This window comes from Cupressus sempervirens, chromosome 9 (assembly GCF_028749045.1).
Source record: "Cupressus sempervirens isolate cs-2001-9-10 chromosome 9, ASM2874904v1, whole genome shotgun sequence".
NCBI classification, from domain to species: Eukaryota; Viridiplantae; Streptophyta; class Pinopsida; order Cupressales; family Cupressaceae; genus Cupressus; species Cupressus sempervirens.
Window position 1 is genome coordinate 683,330,303 of NC_143126.1, and position 24,937 is coordinate 683,355,239.

The window sequence follows — 24,937 nt, forward strand, 5'->3', positions numbered from 1 at the left end:
GTAGAAAGGTGAAAGAATATAGAGTTGTTATCCCCTTCCTTTAACCAGACCGATCTTGACCTCTGCCTCCAAAACATTTCCTCTTTTCCCACAATGTTGTGAAAGTTAGCCAAAATAGTCTTTTCAAAATTCAACCTACTTTCATCATAACCCATACTGTATATATCTTCTTGCACCTCTCTAAGTTCCACCAAATCCTTTCTTTTGATTGAAAGATGTTCCCAAAGCCCATTTTGTTCCACTTTCTAATCTCCATTTTGAAGTTTTTGAGCTATTTAGCCACCTTATACATAGTTGTGCCATCCACATCAATACCCCACCATTCCTAATTTTTTCAGAAAGAGCAGGTGTGCAAACCACATCTTCTCAAATCTAAAAGGGAAAGCCTTTTTCTTATTGACAGTTTCTAAGGTGAGAGCAATAGGGGAGTGATCTAAACCTAATCTTTCCATAAAAGAGAGTTTTCAATGATAATGGTTCCTCCACTCTAAAGTGATTAGGGCTCTATCTAGCCTATCCTGAATACAATCCATCCCAATTCTCCTATTAGACCATTTATATTTTCCACCTCCTAGCTTGACATCCAAAAGGGTCAGATCATTGATCAAAATTGCCAGTTGTTGTCTGCTTTCCAAGTCCGATGGGAGCCTGCCTAATTTCTTAGTGGCCATAAGAGGGGTATTGAAATATCCCATAATAATTCCCTTAGGATCTCCCAACTTGGCCATCATATTAAAAATTTTATTCCAATGAAGTTTTCTACCATTCTTAGTGTTTGGGGCATAGATATTCATAATGAACCAACTTTCTTGATCCTTGAATTTTTTGAATTGAATAAGAAAAATGTTACCTTCATCAAAAATGATATATGCTTCTAAGTTGTCCTTCCATGTTACTAACAAACCTCTTGAAGAACCCTCAAAATCGGTAGCTGCAGTCTTCATCCCTTTATTGAAAATAATGCTTTCAACTTTCTCCTTCTTCATTTTTGTTTCTTGAATCAAAAATATTTATGGCCTATGATCCCTTATAATATTCCTAACAATTTCCTATTTTTGGATTCCATTGAGTCCACGAATGTACCAAGATCTGACCTTCATAAATTTTTTTGGAAACATGTTTCTTGGATGGTTTTCTGGGTTCCATCCACTACATTTCTCCTTGTTTCTTCCTTTCTAATTTGATTCTTGTTCTTCTTACCTAGAGTTCTAGATTTACTACATGTGTCATCTTTAACTCTACTCCTTGTAGTGGCAAGAGAGACTGGCGATGGGTACCTATTTTTCTTTTTCCTTCCCTTAACTGTTACCCAAGGTCCCACATTGTCATCTTTGCAACTATTAAAGAGAGCCTCCATTCTAGAAATTTTCCTAGGACTAGAGGCAAATACCATCTCTAGAAATCTATTAATTTTCCTTACAGATGCCTTGGTGCTTTTACTTAGGTTTGATTCCTGAAATTGACAAGGGCCCTGCACCTCCAAAATTCCCCTATTCTCTTGGGTGTTTGGAACAAAGGATTCCTCATTGATTTCCTCTACCATGATCTCCCCCTCCTTAGGATTATTCCTACCTCCTTTATCTCCCTCCCCAAATGCAAGATCTGTGATATTAGGGTTGGCCTCAAAATATCCCTTTCCACTATTGTCATTTTCCATTTGGGCCTTTTGTTGCTCCTTGTCCTCATTTTTATCCTCTCCTTCTAAGCTCTATTGATTAGGAAAGCTCAATATTTTGTCATTAAATCTCTCCCCTAGAGATTCTCCCTTAGGGTTCTTTCCATTGGGAGCTTTCTCCTTCCACACTTTTCTGGTACCATGCACTTGATTTGATCTTTTTTGCTAATTTTGGATCTCTTTTCTTTTTCCTTATTTTTGTCCTTGTGTCCTTCCTTTTTGCGATGGAAGCAAGTAAAAGGCACATTTTCATAATCTATCTAGTGCACACACCTCCCCAATCTTGATTGGAGTTCAATCACTTCTGGCATATCTTGACCTTCAACCACCCCAACACATATTCTAGCATAGGTGAGTCTTTTCTTGGGTGCTATCACTATATCAATAGATAGCAACTCCCTAAAAGAGCTAGGAATGCCATTAAAAACATCTTCATGTCAGTACTCTAGGGGAAGTTTTGGAAGCCTTATCTAGACTAGGGCTTGGTTCAAGAAATTGTTGTTGAGGTCAAGGTTGGAGGTCCATTTCTAAAGAATGAGAGTGGATTTCCCCATCGATCAATTTCTCACACAAAGAATCATTGAGTAATCCTCAAGGAAGGAAAACTCAAAAGACATAAAGCCTTTGGCCATAGCCGTAACTTCAACCTATCCTTTCAAATCCCACTTATTCTTAGCAAAGATTCAAACCAAATCTATATTTTACCTAGGGCCTATGAACTTTCCAACAAGAGTTGCAGTCATACTCAGAATTTTATGATCAATGAGCTCAAAAGGAACTTCTAAGGAAAAAGTCCCCTTCTCTTTGTTTTAAATATCTTTAATCTTGGGAAAAGAGGATTTACTTAATGGTTTGACTCCAAACAAATTATTCCATTATCCGAAAGGACCCAGGGCACCTGTAGATGCACTTTGTTTTGGAGCATTACCTTCTTTTTTGCCTAGATTAGGTTGCAAGGCCCATGTGTCCCCATCTTCTATTGCATCCTCCTTTCTATTATCATTGCCTTGGTCCAAGCCCGCAATCTGATCATCCTTTCCATTCTCTACAAATTTCTTACTTAATGTCAAATTCAAAAATTTGCCTCCTCCCTCTGCTTCACTCATGATCTCTTTGTTTCTCATTCATGATGTGGAATTGTTATGTGTTAGATTTAATATTAATAAACTTAAATGTAATTCAATGTCATGGGACCCTTAGGAGATGTAATTTTTTTATGGAGTGTGTTTATATATGTGATTTAATGCTTCCATTATATCTTTATATGTTGTTTTTTAATTGTTATCTTTACAAAATAAAATGTTTGACAAATGTAATGAAACTTTAGATTAATTTCTTTTGGGTTCCCTAGCAGGGTGTTACATTAGGAACTTTGGGTTTATTGGAATGCAACTAGTTAACTAAAACAAAACTTAAACTGTTATATGTATTTATTACAAACTTGAAAACTCAAACTAGTTAAGCTAAAATGAAACTTAAACAGTGTTATGTATCTTTTACAACTGGAACACTTAAAAACTTCACACTTCATTTCTTGAAACATAGAAAAAGGAAAAGCTTGAATTAGTCTTCTAATTGGATTTTAGAAATATTTTCTTATGATTGTGGATTAAGGTGATATGCCTTTGTTGAATTTTTGAACATTATGTTGTTCTTGCTTGGGTCTTTTCAGTGGAGTCTTATCCTCCTATATGGGGAAAGGGTTCAATGGGACCCGCACAGTGAGTGTTTTAGTTCTATCTTTCTTGTAGGCTTGCAAGAGTAAGCCTAAGTCTAAGGGGAGTGGATGTATTACCTACCCCTAGTTTACTTTTCATATTGTAGTGTCGGATTCTTGTAGGCTTCTAGGAGTAATCCTAAGTCTAGGGGGAGTGGATGTAATAGCTACCCCTAGTTAACTTTTTGGATTGTTTTGCCAAATTATTTTAGGTATGTTATGAGATTATATTTTATGATTATTTTGAGGATGATATATGTATGTTCACTTAGTGATTTTTACTTATCTCAAGATGTTAGTTAGATGAATGAGTTATATCTAGTTTTATGGTTACTTACCCCATACTTGAATGTGTATGGTGTACTTGTCTATTTTACTTTATGATTGACGTTTCTGATGTGGTTGAGGGAGGGAGTCATATTCAATTGCTAGTTGAGTTATACACAATGTACTACTCCCCGTCATTGCCTACTTAGTTTAGAATATATGAGTTTGTACATGCATGGATTTTATGTAGATTGCATGTACCAAGTATCGACTTCCCTAAATTGTCAGGATGAGTGTACCCTATCGCAATATCTCAATGGTATAAGTGGGGAGATAATTCTTGAGTCCAATTCCTAAACCTTAAGCCAATTATCCTATAAAGTAGAATAAGTATCTGAATTGTTTACCCATCTGAATTTTCCAAGTGACATGAATTTGTGACTTTGACCCTAGAGTTTGATTATGTGCATTGTCTTTTAGTTGAGTTTTCATATTTGGTTTTGTAGGTCTGTGATGATTTTCTGTTATAATTAAAACATATTAAAATATAATTTAATGATTTAATTTAATGGAGATTTTATAAATAAAATTTAATATTTAATTATATTTAATTAATTTAGAAATTAATTAAATAAAATAATTAAATTTAAAGATTTTATTAAAGTTCTAATTTTGGCATATTTATATTTATTTAATTTAATAATAATTTATTTAGGAGTTTCATTTAATAATAAACTCTAAATAGTATTATTAGTTAAATTAATAAATAGTATATTAAAATCATCTCATGATTTTATTAAAGATAGAAAAGCATTAATTTAATAAAGTTTATTTTAATTAAATTTCATAAAGCTTGTGCATGAAATTGAAAATAAATAAACAATAAGGAAATGTGAATTTCACGTGATTGCACAATCGAAGCCCTAATCTGGGGAAAAGTTCTTTATTAGGAAATCAGAGCTCATTTCTCCACAAACAAGTATGGAGGAGCTAATTTCTGAGAAGAGGGTTTTCAAAAGAGAAGGAAAATTCTTCGTGTTTTGTGCATTCGTTATTTAGCATCAGATCCAAGTAGGATATCATGAGTTTTGCACAATAGTTCTTGCACTGTAAATATGTCTTCTTTGTGTTTGTTGTGTTTTTGTTTTGAAATTTCCTTTGGGTTAAAACCCTTGTTTGAAACAGTTGATTTCCATTATAGAATTGTTCGTGATTAAATTTGAAACCTCGCTGTGAATTTATTGTTCTTTGTTTTGAAAACATCTGTGAATGATTATAGTTTTGAAACCTTTGTCTGATTGATTGGAAATTAGGATGAGGGTTTGGATAAGAAAATGAAATTTAAAATGCAATAACTGATTGGTTAATCATGTCCTCTATCAGATCTTTTATGCAATATATATATATATATATATATATATATATATATATATTTGTTATAAAATTAGCACATTAAAACAAAGTTACTGTGATAATTTTTTAAACATGTATTTGATATACTTAAGAAAGTACAGATTTGAGCAAATTTTATTAGGATGGGGGTTGTTCTTTGTTTTTGTTAAAAAATATATATTATGAATTTGTTTTGGGGAGGCAGACCCCAACCCCACCTCCCTCCTTCTCCCTTCCTAGTTCCTACCTGCAGATGTCTTTTCTTTAAAAAATTATGAATTTATTTTGGGTGGGAGTGGGCCACCACCTCCCCACCCTCCTATCTTCCTCCCTTCATTGTTTTCAATTGCCATAGTAGCAGCTGCCAAAGCAATGGTCGCCCTTGATAACCAAGTCGTCTTACAACTTCCACATGTTAGGGGTTATGCGATGATTCGCATGTGGATTGCAATTTCGTTGTTTTATTATTTTATAAATTAAAAAATTATTTTAATATAGTTTTTATTTTAATTTATTTTTTAAAAAAATATAGTTTGTTAATTACTATTAAAAGTAAATTGTATTAAAAGATGTTGATTATTATTATTTTTTTATTAATATTATTATATTAATTAATTTAATTATTATTTGTTAATAAATAATATATTAAATATATTATTTTATTAGTAATTAGTAATTACTAGTATTAATAATTTAATAATTTTTAATAACATTGGTATTAAATTATAAGATGTTTTAAATGTAATTATTTTATATGAAAATAGTTAGAATAGATATGTTTTCGATTTGAGTTTTAGAGATGTTACTTCTAAAAGATGGATTCAATTATACGAAATTGATTTTTATTTCTTTTAAGAACATAAAAGAAAACTTTATCAATTATGATTACTTTTGAAAGAATAAAAAATGTAAATCTTGGATTGTAATCAAAAACCCTATAAACTGTAATACTTGGAAAACTAAAACTAAAACCCAAATTGTATATCAAACTCTTTTATTTTTTGAAAATGAATTGAACTATGAAAATAATTTTTAAACAAAATTTTATGATTTTTTGAGTGTCAAGACTCGTGTGGACTTGAGAACATTAGCAAACCTATGACTTATAAACAAAAATGGAAATTCAAAAACTAATAGTGAAGATTACACTTTTGTGTTTTCAAAACCTAATGAGCTATGAAATCACTTTTGTATGTACTCTTTATGACGTGTCATTTACTGTTAATGGATTTTGTGGTTGACTTAGCTTTGACCAAATCAAGATGTTTACTAGAGGCTTATGGGTTTAGTTCTGAGATGTTGTTATGGTTACAATCTTTTATACCCAACCATGGTGATGTGTCATGTGTGTTCTATCATGAGTTTGATCAGATGTTTTGATGTGCTTTTAGTTTCTCTTGTGTAGAACTCAAGTGAATGATATGACTTTTCTGGTATAACCTCTGAGTCTTCGATCAGTTATCTTTGGATTGCTTCCTAGTTGCTTATATAGAACTAAGGTGATTATGTGATTTTTTTTTGTGATGTCATGTTATGTCATGGTTTGGTATATGTGTACTTATTTTGGATCAGTCATGTTAGGATGATTGTATTGGAAAAATCTATGATTTTGATCAATGATTTTCAATTGCTTTTTTAAGATCTTATGTGTGGTTTATGGTTGTATGAGACCTTCTTCTTTTGTTGAGCTTAGGGTAAGTTATATGTATGTCATGTTGTAAAGTGGCTTGCAATGGAGGCTTGAGCCCTAAGTTGATGCATGCTTAACCCATTGTAGGTTGTTTTAATAAGTGATAACATTTCATTAAATGTGTTTAAAATAAATTAATAAGGTATGGTACCACATAAAGTCACTAGGTGGTCAAAGTCCTAAGAGACTGCCAGGGTAACCTTAGAGTTGACTCGTTAGTATGCCTTATCTATACCAAAGAATATTGATGCCCCATAAAGCCACTAGGGGGTCAGAGTCCTGAGAGACTACTAGGTTAATCTTAGAGTTGACTTGTTAGTAAGCCTTGTCTATACAAAATGATATTGATGACGCATAGAGACACTAGGGGGCCTAAGTCTAGAGAGGCTACTAGGGTGACCTTAGATTTGGCTCATGTGATGACACTTGCCCACTTACATAGTAGATTTCCCACATGTCTTGTTGCCTATGGGTTTAGTTGATACTTGTATCTTGGTACCCTTTGAGATAGTTTTCTTCTAGGCATTTCCTTGACCTAGATGTTTGTTATGATTTTTGGTTCTATTCTTGTATGGGACTTTAGTTGATCTCCTCAACATGGTGGGAGTGGTCCATTTAGATTCTATGAGGTCAAGTGGTAGTAAATTTTTTTGATACTATTAATATTTGACCGTTAGATGTAGTTGTTGGATGTGCTTATAATATATATCCTTTCTCTCTTATCTTATGTTTATGATGCTAGTTATATTTTCTTGTTTTATATTTGGTTGCAAAGTGTCAGATCAGGATTCTGACTTGTGAATTATAGAGGACTTGCAAATGGATCAATGGATGTGAAGATGGAAGGTTGATCTTGCTGAGGCATAATCATGGAGAGTTTTTGGATTGTAGATTCATGGTCCTAGACTTGTGATGTGATTTCTAATTGTTCATGTGAGGTGGTAGGTTTCAATCTAACTTGCAAACAATTTAGGTTTATCACAAGGTGTGTGCGAAGGATTTGTTGCAAAGGGTTTATGAAGATATTGGGAGATGGCTATGAGAGAATTGGACCCTAGCATGATTGTGAATCTTTGTGATGCAGTAAAGAAGAGGTTTTCTGAGATGTTTGCTTAGTTTGAAGCTAGTTTAGTTGATCAAGCTAAGGAGGTGTCTACTCGATTTGAAGCTAGTTTGGCATATCAAGTTAAGGATAGGATGAGGAAGGCATTCTATAGATGTTTGTGGAGTTGGAGTCTACTGATCCAGAAGAGATTTGTATGGCGGGTTAAGAGACTTGGTCATGAGAGAAGATGGCATGGCAAGGTTGAGGTGGAAGAGGATGGTTTTGTTGATTAGTTTATGGAGTCCGATATAGAACTTGTAGAGAAACTAGAGGTTGTTGCTAAGGATATTGCTAACCTTGTTGATGCTAGGACGGAGGTCAATTTTCATGATCAGTCAATTCGGTTTGACATGGAAATTGTAGAGCACTTGGTCATGGATGATCTGGTTACTATTCATGTTGAGTTGTCTATTGTAGAGCATCTTTTGTGAGTAATGAGATTGCTGGTGTTGTTAGTTTGGTATGTGTTAATGGAGATCTACATATTGTTGTTGATATGGAGTTTGTTATTTTTGATGTGGATTCACAAGTTACTATTGTGGATGTGGATTTTTTGATGAAGCATTATGTTCAATTTGTTCCTAGGAATGAACATGTTGATTGGATGGTTGAGATTCTAGCGTTTGACAAAATGATGCAGATGTGGATGATTTGCATGTTGGTTTTCTTATCCCTATTGGAGTGGAAGCCTTTAATGAAGATGACAATTGTTTCTGATCTTTCTTTGGGCATCAAAGTGTGGGCCACACTTTTCTATTTACCTAGGAGTCTAATGCAGGAGCATCTTGGGTTTCTTGGTGACTTCTTTAGAGTTTATGCGAGGAGGATTAGTAGTTGCTTTGGAGGGTGCTTGGACTAGTGCTCAGCATGTTCTGGGAGCTTGTCATGGTCTATGGAGCTCAACATGGTCTAGGAGCTCAGTATGATCTTGGAACATAGCATGGTCTTGTACCTCGACATGGTCTATTGTGTTCAGCATGTATTGGGAGTTCGGCGAGGCTTTGGAGTTTGTTGTCACTCAGTCGTTTGTTGGTGCTGACTAGAGATCTTGGTGTATTTAATGCAAGTAGCATGTGGTTGTGATGTGGATCTATCTAGGAGTTTGTTTGGACCTATTTGTGGTATTGGTTCTCTCTCCTATGTGCATTTAAATTTGTGTTGTAAACTTGGGGATTATCCTAAGTATTTATGTGGTTGTCATGTATTAATTGTGGGTTGACATAAGGGTTAATATTTTATATTTAATGTTTATTGCGAGCTGACTTGTGGCTTAAATATGCATTTAATGCAAGGGGTTTTATTTAATTTTTAATTTTTAGGCTAACTTGTGGCTTAGTTGGGTATAAGTTGGGGGTCTTGTGGAGTCTTTTAGGGATTCATTCATGGGGTGATTAAGTCATTTTAGAGGGAGTGGATCCTAAGTTTAGTGTGGAGTAGTTGAAGGGTGAGTTTTCTTGATTCTATGGATAGAGCATTGAACTTGAGGCAGTTTATAGTAGGATTGTGGTGGAGTTGTGCATTTGTGAGAAGAGCTAGTGGTTGCAGTTTAGAAACAAGGAGGTTGCTTGGTGGCTTGCAAGCACAAGTTGAGATCTTGGAGGTTTCTACCAGATTTCTATTATGTTATAGATCTAGGCTAGCTAGGATTGAGAGGGTCTTAAGGGATCTTGCAAAACTATTTTTGTAGTTGTTGTTGTAGTTGCGCCTAACCTAGAAGGCCTTACAACTGAGCATACTGCATGTGAAAAATTATTTTATAAATAAAGAACTATGATTTGGTATCAAATATTGCATTGTTGTCGTGTTTCTGCTATGTGGTTATTTGTTAGGGGCTAGGACATCTCCTTTGGCGATTCTCCTACCTTGCACTACGTCATTGATGTATGTTCTTTGAGCTTCTCATATCCTATGACTTGTACAATAGATGATTAAGAATTTTTTATTATTTCCAAGTGGCATTTTAATTTAATTGTATATTGTTTAAATGGATTTCTACTTGTAATTATTATATGATGTGGATTTTGGTTATGTGTTAGATTTAATATTATTAAACTTAAATGTGAGTCAATGTCATGGAACCTTAAGAGATGCAATGTTTTGATGATGGTTTCATGTATGTGAGTTATTGCTTCTACTATTTTTATCTCTTTTTATTATTGCTTCCACTATATTATATATGTTTTTGTTTATTATCTGTCAAAAAATATATAATTATGTTTATGTGAGCAGAAGCCACCAACCCCCCACCCCCTTCTCCTCCTTCCTAACTATATCTGCAGTAGCAGGGTACTGTGTCAGCAATACTTGTTACTATCGTAGTAGGAATGCTACATAGTCCCATGCAGCCATCGATATAGTTAGGAAGGAGGAGAAGTGGGGTGGGGGGTTGGTGACCCCCGCCCATCCAAACATAATTTTTATTTTTTTAAAGCCAAACCCAAACAACCCCCCCATAATTAAATTCATTTGTTTATATTTAATAATGTAATTACCACTGTAATTACCAATTACTATGTAATTATATTATTTTATTTTTTATTTTTATCAAATTTTCACCATAAATCTAGTAGGGAAACGAAATAAAAATAGTCAAATTTATTGATTCCAATTTCTAGTATTCTTTCTCAAATCCCATCCTGAATCCCAAGAAATCAAATTTCAAAACTCCAAATTCATTAAACTAGGTTTCCAATTCATATACAAATATTTCTCTATCGAAGAACAATAGCTCACATACAAGGGTTTCAATCTTCATTTGTTTATAGATGTTTTAGAAATGGAAACAATAGATTCAGAACCAAGTTTTATGATTAAATCACAGACAATACAATAATGGAAATCAATTTCTTCTCAAACAAGGGTTTCAACCCAAATGAATTTTGAAACAAATCAATCAATTAAGAAGATGACAAAATGATTTTAGAAAAGAAACTACTATGCAAAACTTACGAGATCCTATCTGGATCTGATGCTAAACAACAAATGCACAAAACACACAAGAATTTTCCATTTCTTTCAAAAACCCTCTTCTCAGAAATTAGCTCCTCCAAACCTATGTGTGGAGAAATGAGCTCTAATTTCCTGATAAAGAGTTTTTCACTCAAATTGGGGCTTTGATTTTGCAATCCCGCAAAAACCCTTTTCCTTTGTTATTTTATTATATTTTAATTTCATGCACAACTTTTTCCAATTTAATTAAAATAAACCTTGTTAAGTTAATGCTTTCTCTCTCATATTAAATTGTAGGAAACTTTAAATAATATATTTACTAATTTAATTAATAACATTATTTAGAATTTATTATTAACATAAAACTCCTAAATAAGTATCACTGAATTAAATAAACATAAATATGCCAAAATTAGAGCTTTAATAAAATCTTTTAAATGTAATTCTTTTATTTAATTAATTTCTCAATTAATTAAATATAATTAAATACTAAATTTTCTTTATAAATTTTTCATTAAATTAAATCAATAAATTATCTTTTAATTTGATTTAATTATAACTAAAATCACAACAAACCACAAAACCAAATATGACAACTCAACTAAAGACAAATAACATAATCAAACTCTAGGGTCAAAATCACTAATTCATGTCACTTGACAAATTCAGAAGGTAAACAACTCAGATACTTGTCCTAATTTCTAGGACAATTGGCTTAGGTTAGGATTTGGACTTAAGAACTATCTCCCCACTTGTACCATTGAGATACAATGATAGGGTATGCTTATCCTGTCAATTCAGGGAAGTTGATACCTGATACCTATAATCTGCATAAAATCCATGCATGTACACACTCATATATTCTAAACTAAATAGGTTATGATAGGGAGTGGTGCATTGTGTAGATCCAGACTAGCAAGTGACTATGACTCCCTCCCTCAACCACATTAGAAATGTCAACCATAAAGTAAAACGTACATGTACACCATACACATGCAAGCATGGGGTACATATCCATAACAACTGCACATAAACCATTCATTAAAATAACATCATGAAATAATTAAAAGTCACTAAATGAACATACATATATCATCATCAAAATAATCCTAAACACATGAAATAACTAAGTAATTCATCACATAAATCAACTAAGTATCAAATAACATTTAATCAAATTCGGTAACCAAATATCAATAATCATAAAACATAATCGTAGAATAGGCTTAAAAGAATCCGGCAAAACAAATCTGAAAAGTCAACTAGGGGTAGGCATTACTTCCACTCCCCCTAGACTTAGGCTTACTCCTAGAAACCTATAAGAATCTGACATTACAATCAGAAAAGTAAGCTAGGGGTAGGCATTACATCAATGTCAAACATGTATAAATTATTGCATCATGAGTTCAAAAATATACGGTTGATTATAAGTACTTGAAGATATCTTAAACCATATGTTAAATCTATTTCCTTTTGTGTAACATTTGGATCTCCACTACAATGAGCTTGTATAACCAATGAAAACACATATTCCCATTTTAATCTATGACCAGAGTGTTGACATTGTTCAAACCATACCATCATCCAATCTTGATTGTTTGCAATAAACAAATGTATGGCATCCCACTCTTTAGAAACTGTACAAAAGTAAATAGATGACTTACAACATATTTATTTTGAAGATTAACAATTAATTAACTACAAAAACATTTCATAATTTATTATTGAATTCGCTTTCCTAATCTATCATTCCCCACCAAGTACACCCCTTTGAATTTTTAATGGAGTCGAGATCCCAAACTCAATCTATATCGATCTTTGTTGCAACATTAAGAAGATATTGAGTAATGTATACAATCATCTTGTATACCATATATCCCTCAACCATGGAACCCTTAGGACGTGCTCTTTGTTGAACCAAACCCTTCAAAAATTTCAAGTGCCTCTCAATCATCCACATTGACCTAGGTTTTATAGGTCCACACAATTTAATCTCCTCAACTTGGTGTATGAGGTAGTATTCTTGTGCATTGAAAAAATTTGAAGGTAAACACTTTTTCATTTCACACATTAGTCAACACCAATATCTTACATCTTCTTTATGGATTTCTTTAGATGGAAACCACCTACAAGGGATTCAAGGCACAAAAATATATAAATACGAGACTTTACAATATATTACTTGTTTGATATATTGAACGTCATTGCTTACCTCATGTACTTTCCAATATTATATATCGCTTATTTGATATTATTTTCAAATTTTTCTAGGAGTGAGAGGGGTAGGACATACTACAACAATTTTCAACTAATAATTTCATTCTTTTCTAACCTAGTACAATCAAAATTGAATGCAGTTTCACAAATATTTTATAAATACAAAAGACTGTGACTTACCTTGATGAAGGTATGTCAATCATGCATTTTCATCTCTTTCCCAAATTCACTTTTCTTCGATATGAGATTGCTTTATTCACAAAAAATCCTGTAGGAAATAAAAAATTTCATATGACTTATTTTATGGCATTACTTTGTTGTTTGTTAATAACTAAGGAAGGGCACTTACATTAATTCAGTCTCCATTTCTATTTGATTCAATTATATTTTTCATTGCATGATTGGAATCATGAATGTCACTACAAATTTTGGCAAGTTTTTCTTTGTCGTGCCTTCCATCCAATATTTTCCATAATGTCTCTTTACATCCTTTCCAATATGCATAGTATTAAAAAAATGTACATTTTGTAGCTTCTTGTAGTAGGGTAGTCTACTATATACTCTGGTATAAAATTTTAGTCCCTTTGGAAGGTGGTCAGTGTTGCCTTGATGGCCTTTATGATCATCAATTACATCATTAGCCAACAACATACAATCAAAATATTTAATTTCCAAACATAAACCATTAGGTGGAGAGATACTACCTTGAATTCTATTATATTCCAATTGTCATAAGTGAGGTGTCATTCTTTGTGGCTTTCATGTAGTCTCTTCCTTCCCATTAAAAATATGGTTTTCAACACTTCGATACTTATGATTTATGTGGAGGAAGTGTCTATACTCATCAAACACCTACTTTCTTAAAATTTTGAAATGACAAGATTTCATCTTTGGACCACACATTGGATATGCAAATTTTCCCTTTGTTTGAAGACCTACAAAACAAAGATACAATTAGATTAAATATGTTAATTTTAAAAATTAGTATTATCACATACAACTAGATTTCGATATAATATACCATAGAAATGTGTCAATCCTAGGGCATCATGAATTTTCCACACAAGGATTGTATGGAAATGAAATTATTTTTGTCCAATTGGTCTAGATATATCATACATAGTGAAACCATTCCATAACACCAGCAACTCATCGATAAGAGGCATAATATATACATAATTCATATATTTCACTTGATACTTACCTAGTTGAATGAACAACATCAGATGATTATTGTGTTCATTTCACTCCAAGACTTATAATTATGTGTTAATAACAATAAATTATAAAATACCTTGAACAATCATTGCCAACATAATGTACTCTCTCTTTATTTGCATCCATGGAGAAAGTTTATTATTGATAACAAAAAAAGACACACCAAGTAAATAGATCTCATCTCTCCAAGTGGATTGACACGCTTAGTTCCTAGAGAAAGCCCAAGATTTTGAGGTTCTTCTTTAAAGTGTGGCCTCTTTTCCTCTATGTCCATAAATGTTGAACCATCCTTAGGCATTCAAATAATATTATCTCAACTTCTATGTGCATGGTAATCCATAAATTGTACCAAGCTACTACACCTAAATAATTGTTTAAGATGTGGAATAATGAGGGTGTAACGAAGAACCTTGCTAGGCACCTTTTTTTTTCACTTGATCATCTTGATATATGCTCATATGGCATTCGGGGAATTTTGTTGCATATCTGTGTTCTTTATGATAAATAACATGATCTTCAAGAAAAACATCTATTGCTTGATACATCATTCTAATATGTTTCATAGTGGCACATAATTCTTGATATGAGTGAGGGAGAACATTTGATGGTGGTAACAAAAATTCACCTATCAATCTAAAGCAAAAAATATAAGTCGTTAGTATAAAAAATCTTAATAGTACATGTTTCACCTTTTATAGACTATAATGACATATATGACAAATCTTAGCATACATGACATTGTTATGTTGGATAAATCATTCATAACCTTCAAATTCACCAACAACAATACAATAGAGAGAAGAGTTGATTGGGATCCTTCGTAAAGGGTCATGTTTTCCTTCTTAAGTAGAGGTATATCATGGATGGCCTCAATGTCATCCTTGTCATAATCATCATAACCATCATCATCAGTAGTAGCAACACCAATACCAAATGTGTCATGGATCAATGCATTCATACCATCATCTTCAAATGTATTTTCTAGTGCATGATCACCATCTTCCATGGAATCATGATCTTCTCCTTCAATACTCACACCTCCATGTTCCTCCATATTCACACCTCCATGTTCCTCCTAGATTTGGTGGTCCAGATTGTTAGAGTAACTATTTATTTATGCTTATTAATTAAATCATGTTGATTTAATTAATTAAATCATCTATTACTCTAGTCTACTTAAGCTTACTTTTACATGCATATAATTAATATTTTATATTAATTATAATGTGTAAAACTAGTTTTCTTTCCCTTTAGGGTTTCATTCACCTTTAAGGTTAAAATTTTGTACTTTTTATTTTCATAACTTGGAATACAATTTCACTCTCACACCATTGAGATTTTCCAAGCTCTGCTTTTTCCTTTTCTGGTTTCTCTTCAGTATAGATTATTTGCATGCAGGTGTTCTTAGTGATCTGTGAAGTTGGTTTTCACAACTTCTACATGGTATCAGAGCATCCATGTTGCTTCCTAGTTTGAAGGGTTTGAAGTTGTGATTCAGAGTCAAAAACCCTAGCTTTTTTTAGCTTTTTTTTTTCTTCAATCAAGATGAGGACTTTTTTGGCTCACTTTGGGCCTAAACAAATGTTGCCATTGCACTCAGAAGGCCCATTATATTCAAAATCCATACAATTTTTTTATTTTTCAGCTACTGTAGCATCACACAAAATTTGTTTTGCCAACTAGAAGATCGTATGGACGCATTTATTATGAAATTTTTTTTTTAAAAAAAAATAGCCACACAAGCTAATCCACCCACCAACCACCCTGCCTTGGGTAATAAACATCAAATGTCTTATTTTGATATATTCTATGACAGGTTAACTCATGAGCAGTCCAAGCTCACTCAAATGGATTCACTTATAGGTTCACCATCACAGGCATTGCTTTCCAAGGATACACAGAAGCAAAAGTCAAAGCAGATATCTAATTCCTCTTCTCAGCACTCTACTGGTCCATCCTCTTCTTCTAAGAAGGAGAAAAAGAAGACTGAGACTCCTACCTATTCCTATTTTCGAAAAAGGATCTCATGATGAGGCACATTGTTTTCAAAAGATATTGAATGGCTATGAGAAATAGATTGCAGATTTGCAAGCTCTTCTTCAAAAGAGAACTATTTCATCTCCATCCTCTTCTACCTCACAGGGGTTTGTCTTTTAGTCTTCTTCTATATCTTTAACATCTACATCAAATTTTGGACAAGGTCATGCATTATGGGCATCTATTGCATCCCCTTCCCAGGTTCCTTAGATACTAGATTCAAGTGCTTCTCACCATATGACATCTTCTCATAGTGTCTTCTCTACTCTTGAAGCTTCTCCCATTCCTCATGTTCTCATGAGGAATAACACTACCCTACCAGTCTATGGGAAAGGTTCAGTTGGCATTCACAATGGTACCTTCAATGATGTATTGTATGTTCCATCTCTATATACAAACCTTCTCTTGATTTCTTAGATTACATGCAGTGGATCAGGGAAGACAGTTGAGTTCACTGCAAATTTAGTCTTCAATTGGGATAGTGCAACCAGAGGTCTTATTTCTATAGGGAAAGTTGATCATTCCACCCGTCTCTACACCTTCTTGCACTTTGGTCCACTGTCTCCATTATCGGAGCATACTTTTTATCTTTCATGAGATCGTCATGTGGTGTAGTTAGGACACTTGAACCTTTGTATTGTTCCTAAGATCACCACACCACATCCAATTGAAGTCTTTTCTCTTCAGCAGGAGTCTTCTTTAGCTCTGCCAAACCCTCTAGCTCCACTCATCGAGCCTCCAAGTGCACTTGTTGCGGATTCTAAAGAGGATGTTCATCTCCTCTTTTGTGACAATGTTAGCACACCTGCATTGGGGATTCCCTTTTAGGATCATCATGTTTTCTCCTTTGAGAATTAGTTAGGCCTTCCAGTCATTCAATCATTTCCTTTTTCTATGCCCTTGTTTCTTCCTCATTGGAGTTCCATTGGTGCATTCATTTCTACAAGGGCTCCATCATTTTGAGGTGGCTTTGGTGTCTCATCTCTCTCTCATGGGGGGGGTTCCTTATGGTTTTGAGAGAGTCTCTTGAGCCATTTTCTTTTTTTTGTTCTTTCATCTCTTTTTGGAGATGAGTTTTTCCCACTGGGTTTTCTCCTTTGCCTTCAGTTTACGAATATTTTCTTGTATTCGGTACCTAATCAGCCCTTGTTGCCAGGACTCATTTTTCCTACTTTCATAACTTTGCTAGGTTAGCTTACCTCCTGAGCTTTGCTTAAGGGGGTGTTAGAGTAACTATTTATTTATGCTTATTAATTAAATCATGTTGATTTAATTAATTAAGTCATCTATTACTCTAGTCTACTTAAGCTTACTCTTAATTGCATATAATTAATATTTTATATTAATTATAATACGCAAACCTAGTTTTCTTTCCCTTTAGGGTTTCGTTCACCTTTAAGGTTGAACTTTTTAACTTTTTGTTTTCATAACTTGGAATACAATTTCACTCTCACACCGTTGAGATTTTCCAAGCTCTGCTTTTTCCTTTTCTAGTTTCTCTTCAGTACAAGTTATTTACATGCAAGTGTTCTTGGCAATCTGTGAAGTTGGTTTTCACAACTCCTATACATATCATGTACTACCCTGGGGAGATTGACCTATATAAAAATGATGATAATCAAACCCCCATTATGTGGTTCATATGTATATTAATTGTGAAAACAATATAACAAACAACTTACCAATGGATGATAATAAAATCCCCCTTCAATGTGACCATTCTCCCTACAATGTCTCTTAGTTGTTTTGATTTTGATTCTTCTTGTCTTTAAGCCATTACAACTCTTGCAAGGACAATAACATTTTTCATCACCTTCTCTTTGAATGTTAGACAACAATCTAGTAATTATCTCCATCTTTTGATCAAATTCCCTTGTATTATTTGACATGATCCTTCTTCACAGGAATAATTTATTCTTGTACCCTTATTGAATTGTTTGTACTCCATAGATCTATCATTGATAATAACTTCAACATACACATTGACATTAGAGAGAAAACCTTGAAAAAAAAGGACATGGTGTTCTTAATGTTTAGATCTACACATATGGTTTTGAAAGAAAAAATTTGGTGTACTTAATGTGTATATCTACAAAAAAAAATTGGACATACTATACTTAATGTTTATATCTACACATATGGTTTTGAAAGAAAAAACATTGGTTTAATTAATGTGTATATCTACAAAAATATTAATATTTGACATGTTGTACTTAATGTTTATATCTACACATATGGTTTTGAAGATGGTAGAATTATTAAACTAGTCTTTTAGAACGTACTCAAAACTCATAAGTGGTAGACTTAAATATGGTATTCGATTAAACTCATAAGTGGTTGGAAAAATCAAAATAATTTTGGGAAAATGCATTTCACCTCACCTCGCTCAAATTCACCATTATTCCTTTTCAACATCTCACCTTTGCATTTCATCCCTATTCATCATATTTCTCACCCAATGATCAACCCATCTCACCCCTATAAATATGATCCATTTATATCTCCATCTACCATATCAACACAACTCCCATTTCATATTGATTACTTATTTGGACTATCTTTCTCCCATTGATAATTTTTGATAGTGGTAGAGAACTAATTATCTTAATTGTTGATGATAACCAATATACATTATTGTCTAGCTTAGGAACATAAATGGAAGATATGGGTGCAATGAAGGAAATTTCATAATTTGTGTTCATTTATGCCTCTTCATTTTGATTTTGTTCAAGGGAAGCCTGTCAATGCTAATAGAAAATAACAATGCACTTTCTAAGAGTTTACAATTGTTCAACAAAATTAATGTTTTACTTGAACATTCAATAAATTTTATAATTTAAAAAAAATATGTTTAACATTTTAAGATTGGAAATATTTGAATAATGTATAGCATGTCACAATATTCTAAAATTGTATGGATTTTAATATAATTTATATATTTAGTATATTAAAATATCAAGCAAATATATATTTGATTTCAAATACAATCACTTTCTTACTAATAAGGATGTCATCAGATATTTGTAAGATGCATTCCACATCCACTGAACATCAATGTCTTGTTTACAAAGGCATTAATTTTGTAAATAAGAAAATTTATATGATTTGGTTGATTTGACTAAGACTAATAATATTTAACAATAAATTTTGTTAATTAATTAATTTCAATCAGTTTTAGTATGCCCAACATGACCACCCAAATCTCTCTCACATTGGTGATTATCCTTGTCTTGGCCTGCATTGACTTAGTGCAATCTCCTTCAAAGTTTTTGCAATAGAATTTTCTTTTTGATTTATTTCATTTTAATATGAAGAGAAAGTATATCTATTAACATTATCAAGTATCCATATTACAAATAATTGTCAATTTGTCTATTATTAACAACTTTCCATGATACAAATTCACTAGATACTATGTACAACCTAGTATGGTTCATTAGATAATCTAATTCACATGGTTTTTTATAGATATGAGTTGGATTTCTATTGGTGTTTGTTTAGATTTATTTCATTATGGTTTTTAGAAGATATTCCCAATTTTATGCAAACACATTCAAAACCCTTTCCTATCTAGGGTTTCTAATTACAATGAAGATATCCTAACTTTCTACCCTTGCAAAATTTTGATCATAAGTGGAAACTTAGGAGATTTTGATCCTAAGTTTCTCAGAACAATAGGATTGGATGGATCTGGTGTAGCCATGTAACTAACTACAATAGCATATATGTCTAATATGTAGAACATAAACATAGATGTGGCAAAGAGATGAAACAATAACCAAGCATAACACATATGCATAAAGTGGCTTTGGCCAAAGCACTTAAAGACTAGAATTTACAACTGGCAGATAGAATGGAATGCACATCATTTCCAAATCTACCCTTCCCCATTACTCCACATTTGGCACCCCTCCCATAGCATTTCCAAAATGTGTAAAGAATTTATAATAATTAACTATATGTCGTTATCCATCAACCTAATTTTATCTCCAAATAAATACAAAATGTCATACTAATCCCAATATACTTAATGTCTAGACATTCAATTTGTTTAAAAGTAAAAGAAATCTAAAATACAGATAAGATTTCCTTTCTTCAAGATTTATAAAAAAAAAATTTAATCTTCCATTAACATTTCATCGTCTAAGTAATTAATTACATGTCCTCTATATAAAACAAAGTAAAACATTTCTAGACACACAATGAGTCTTTTTTTCTATTTTTACTCTATTCAACTAACAACTTTTTAAAAATAATAATAATAATTGACCTAGTAAGAAAATTTCTCAAAATTACTAAAAATTCCACCTATCAAATTAATTACTTCACTATATATATACATATTCAACAAAAGCAAAACTAAAATGAATGAAATAAAATATTGCTTAATTGCACTTTTTGGTTAAATTAAAATTACCCAAAATAATCTATGCCACAAAGTCTACATATAAAGTAAATAAATTTGGATTGTTCATGAGATAAAATCATATTTTCTTTCTACAATTACCTATAGCTTTCCTAGAAATGTCGATTCTCTAAATGCAATTAATGCATAAAACATTTCCTAAAACTAGCATATAATGTTGCTATGGATACATGCTCAATATACAAATGAAAACTAGGTGTTGTAAAATCTACCTCATAGATCAACACTATAGTATTGGGAGCTTTCATTCTTAAAGATGGACAATAAATCAAAGGTGTTGAAGTATAATGGTGAGTGTTGATTTTTTAAAAATCCATCACAGAAAAGGAAATCTAGGCCTATTTATAGCATATTTTTTGTTTATTCTGTTGAAACATAGCAGGCCAAAAACAAGACTAGTGTTGATGATTAGCAGGCAAAAACAAATAAATAAATTGAGAACTTGTTTTAAATAACAATCATTGTTCAAAGATCCCAAGAGGCATTCAAATTGCAACATGGAAGAAATAAGTAAGTATGTTTGATAGACAAGTCAACACCAACTAGCATATGAAGTCCATTAGACCATTTAGTTGTCAAATATAATATAATTGTTCAAATTGTAAGACTTTGAAGCCAATAGGACTTGCATCTAGTCAAGACATGGTTGGTCAAACCATGGTCAAAGGTTGAACAAAGGGTAAGATAGTTCACATGGATGCAATTAGTCTATGTTGATCCTATTTGATGTGTCTTAAGGTCATATTGTAAAAGGATTCAAAATGTTATCAAAACAAGAGGATCTTGTGGAAGTTATTTTCAAACCCGTGTATACCGACCTGTCACTAAGGGTTTGCATATTTCTCATTTTACAACCATCCACAAATTAAGATCTCTTGGTGTTTTGTAGCACACTCAATTGGGTTTCAAATGACTTTAGTTGCATGTTGATTGGAGAAGGCACTTAGAAGTAATTTGATGCCCTGGTAGGTAAAAAAAAAAATCATAATTTTGATGATAAATAAATGGTTTGTCAAAACATTTGATGTTTAAAGGGATTCAAATGCAAGGATAGACTAAATAAGGTTAGAGACAACCTACTTATTCCAATCTAGGGCATGGTAAGGAAATTTATCATTTGCACATTTCATACATACAATCATCTACCTACCAATGAATTTGGAATGGTGAAAGAGTGGGGATGGATAATAAATCATTTGTAATTATAATTGTTCATAACATTAGAAAACCATACAAAGTTCACAACAGATTATTGGTTCTTAAGTGAAGAATAAAGGTTGGGTTACATAGGTTATCAAGCGAACCATAATGGAATAGTTTCATCAAGGATTTGGTTAGTTAATCTACAAGGTTTGTGATCATAATTAGTGATTGTATATTAGTATCACTAAGTTGATAATCAACCCATGATCAGTATATTGTAATTTTCTATTTTCTACTAGCTAGAATTTGCTAAGAGTTAGATTTTGTGTTCCAAGAGCACAAGTTCAACATTGGCAAGACTCTTGATGGTGTTAACACCATTGGGTATTGTGGAAGAAAAGGTAAGGACATTGTGTCACTTGGTAAGTAGGTGATTGATATCCAAATGGGAAGAAGACTCTGAAAAGCTAATTGATATAATGATATGTCTAGTGGTGGTTGTGTGAATTTTTTTGAATACTTGAGTTGTTTTGAAGATGGATAGAATTGAGAAACTTGTCAAGGTTCCATAATTAATCTAGTTAAAATTTAAAATCCTCTAATGAGTTGTTTTTTCAATGAAATAAGTGAAGGAACAATATAATCCTAGTGTGAAGTTAGTGATTTGAAGATGTGTGCTCCTCATATTGGTATCAGAGCACATAAGGTCTAGGAAAGGGAAGTTTGGTAAGTTTGTGTGGGTAAGATATGTTGAGGAGAGAACCTTTAGGTAAGTGGCCAAAAATTGGGTAGTTAAAAAGAACCAAGGAAAATGGTCACAAGGAAGGATTTGACCTATGGGGAGGAGCTAGCATTGTGTGAATGCGTTGCATATTGGAATGCACAAAAGAAAAAGAAAGAATAGGAAAAGAAAAGAAATAAGAGAAAAGAGGAAGAAATGAGAAAAAGGGAAGAAGAAAAAAAGAGGCGACATGTAATGAAGCTAAAGAGGACCAAAAAAGAATTGGAAATGACCTTAGATGAGTATATGGATTGGGTCAGTCCATCATGGTACCTACAAATCAGATCTAAGATAAAATAGCCTATTAAGAAGATTCTCCATAGAAGAGAAATACAAGTGATAGCACAAGAAAAAAATGTACAGGTGAAACCTATGGCTAGTTTTGACAAAGAGATTGCAAGGAATCCCTTACTAATTGAAGAGGCATTCAATGAACTTGAGAATGTTCTTGCTATGGTTTTGGTCAACCAAAATGAGGATGTTATGACATGTGGATTTCATAATGGAATGGAAGTTAATCACCAACAAGATGGAGTGTGTGCTTATATTGACCATAGGGATACCACAAAAACCCATGTACAAGATGATGGCCATATCCATAGGGAGGCACTCAGAAAGGTCTATTTACATGTAGGAGGTATAGTTTCTTTTTCTAAAATGTATTGTTCATATTTGCAAGGAATATGTATGGAAGACTCCACTACTAATAACTATGATGACTAGGGAATACATTCTAGAGGTTTGATTCAAGAAATACCTGTCACTTGCAAGATCAAAAGTACCATGTGGAGATGTTGGAAGTCATCTTTATTTTTCTTCAAAAACCAAGAATACTACTATGAAACTAGAAGACTCAAAAGAAGGCAATTCAAGGGAATGAAAAACTTACTACTCTTCCCCTTAATGTAGAATAAATGGGGCACGTAGATCACAAGGGCATGACATGGAAACTTGTCGTAGAGAGGGCACAACATTGAAATGATTTGCAGAGCAATGACATGATACAATAACTCATTGCAGAGAAAGGGCATGGAACAACAACAATTTACAGAGCAATTGGAAGACTCGAAGGAAGGCAATTCAAGGGAACGGAAAACTTACTCCTCTTCCCCTAAATATTTTATAATCTAGTTTAAGTTTCTTTATTAGTATGACTATTATTCCTATAATAATAAAAAATGACATCTCTATATTTTAAAATATTATTATTTAAATTATTAAGAAAAAAATTAGTCTAATATTTTAACAATTCATCTAACTATTGGGTCTATGTAGTTTGTAAATTTTATTTATATAGGATAAATTTTAAAATCATATTGTAGAACATATTTATTTAAAATAAAATTTTAAATAAAAACATTTTGGTAGGAACTTAGTTTCTTTGTAGCCTTCATTCTAAAATGTGTTTAAAATGATGGACAGGCAGGCGCCAATATATTCTATTGTATGTAGTATCTCATATGATGCACATACAAACTAATCTTCTTCCTTGACCGATCACTCCTATTCTACGTACAATGTTTTTTTCCTCCACCATATGGTAGCAAAGCTACTACATCTATATGAAACAATATAGGTACAAAAATATTTCCCTTGAGAGTTGTTGTGATCATTATTATTGCTAGAAAGTAACATCGATCAAAACCAGGAAGACAACAATTTGATAATTTAATAGATAAATATCTATTTGCTTTAAACTATGACATATGTAGCCAATAGGAAGACTAAAGTGAGGAGGTACTCCCACTTAAAAGGAAAATATAGAATAGGGAGGGTCTTACACTGTTGGGAGATTTTTAGAAGCATGAATGTTGATGATATTCCTATGGGGGATTATTGTAGATATGTTACTATGATGATATGTTACATTCATGACTAAGTTTGTCATTGATGTCAACATAGTAGTCTTTTATGGTGTCTGATAGAAGAATAGCAGAAAGATCAAGTTGGTACGGATGACTAGTTAAGTATTCTAACTATTTGAGGTTATGGGAGATACATTTGAGTATCTAATCTATGTTGTTAATGTTAGAAGAATAAATGATAATTATGGAAGAAGTTATGTAAGTTTTGGTGATGTTTGTTCTAAGATAGAGTTTACAAAGGCATGTTCTAGTAAACTTGTTATATCTCCTAGCAGATTTGATATTCTAAGAATTCAAGTTGAGGATGTAAAGAAGACATGTTTTTGATGGCATGGCTAAGTTCACTCATCATAATATTGTGTGTATAGAAAGTTATTCAAGTTGCAAGGTAGAAGATTAATGTTATCGCTAAGTGTAACGTGTTCTTAATGTGGTCCTATAAAGATTAATTAAGA